Source organism: Gossypium hirsutum, chromosome A10 (assembly GCF_007990345.1).
Source record: "Gossypium hirsutum isolate 1008001.06 chromosome A10, Gossypium_hirsutum_v2.1, whole genome shotgun sequence".
Classification (NCBI taxonomy): domain Eukaryota; kingdom Viridiplantae; phylum Streptophyta; class Magnoliopsida; order Malvales; family Malvaceae; genus Gossypium; species Gossypium hirsutum.
The window spans coordinates 83,032,363-83,033,901 of NC_053433.1; the positions used below are offsets into that span (position 1 = coordinate 83,032,363).

The following is a 1,539-nucleotide window of genomic DNA, read 5'->3' on the forward strand; positions in this document are numbered from 1 at the left end:
TAGGTGGATTTTTCCTTGGGTATTGTCTTAATCAGTCGAGTTTTCCCAAAGCTTTTTCTCAATCTTCTCTCTGTGCACTCTTAGTTTAGTAATTAGTTTAGATAACCAAATCCCTTAATTTTTAGGCTAGACAATAAAAGAAGGTAATTACTAGTACTCTTGGTTCCTTTGGGTTCAACAATTCGGTCATGCTAAAGCTATACTACTATTTGATAGGTACACTTGCCTTCATCATGATAATAGTTAGTTTCAAGAACGCACTCTTAGTTTAGTAATTAGTTTAGATAACCAAATCCTTAATTTTTAGGCTAGACAATAAAAAGAAGGTAATTACTAGTACTCTTGGTTCCTTTGGGTTCAACAATCCGATCTTGCTAAAGCTATACTACTATTCAATAGGTGCACTTTCCTTCATCAGGATAATAGTTAGTTTCAAGAACGATTAATTATAAATATTTAAAATCTATCGCGAATATCACGTATCAAGTTTTTGGTGCCGTTGCCGAGGAACTAGGATATTAGGAACACTCAATTTTTATTACTTTAGCCATTCTACTTTATTTGCAATTTAAATTTTTATTTTCTTTTCTAATTTTTCTTTTATTCATTCCTGGCAGGTTTTTATAGTGTATGACTAGAAGAAACTCGTCGGGACCATTACTGTTTGATAGTGAGATCGATCGCACAGTTCGCAGAACTCGAAGAGAAATAAGGCGAAGCTTACGATACACAGAGGAAGAGCAAGAGGATGATACTTCAACCACAACCGAAGAGATGGCTGAAAACCAAGAAAATCCGCTACCTCCTACTATTGCTGCTAATCAGAATCCTGCTCCACGCACTATGTATGATTATGCTAAACCTTTTTTAATAGGAACTAAATCGAGCATAGTTAGACCTGCTTTAGCTGCAAATATTTTTGAACTGAAACCTAACACAATTCAAATGATACAACAATTTGTTCAATTTGATGGTTTGCAGGACGAAGATCCCAACGCTCACTTGGAACACTTTTGGAACTATGTGATACATTTAAAATTAATGGCGTTTCTAATGATGCCATTCACCTTCAATTATTCCCTTTTCATTGAGAAACAAAGCTAAAGAGTGGTTGAATTCGTTACCACGAGGGTCAATCACTACTTGGGAACAAATGACCGAAAAGTTTTTATTAAAATATTTTCACCAGCTAAAATGGCTAAATTACGTAATGATATCTCTTCTTTTGTGTAGATGGATTTAGAAACACTCTACGATGCATGGGAGAGATACAAGGACCTCTTGAGAAGATGCCCTCACCATGGGTTACCACTCTGGCTACAGGTTCAAACATTTCATAATGGCCTGAATCCTTCAACTCGACAGATGATCGACACAGCCGCTGGCGGAACTATCAATAATAAGACACCTGAAGATGCTAATGAATTTATAGAAGAGATGTCACTGAATAATTATCAATGGCAAGTCATGAGGACAAAGCCAAAAAAAGCAATCGCATTTATAATGTTGATTCGGTCACCATGCTCTCTAATCAGGTAG

General features: G+C 36.0%; 1 non-coding gene across 1 annotated transcript; it reads right to left on the minus strand.

Annotated features, from left to right (window-relative positions):
• Positions 1-1,200: 1,200 nt before the first annotated feature.
• Positions 1,201-1,307, minus strand: LOC121209081 (small nucleolar RNA R71). Its single transcript, XR_005904198.1, has one exon. It is a non-coding gene; the product is annotated as a small nucleolar RNA R71 (small nucleolar RNA).
• Between the last annotated feature and the right edge of the window lie 232 nt (positions 1,308-1,539).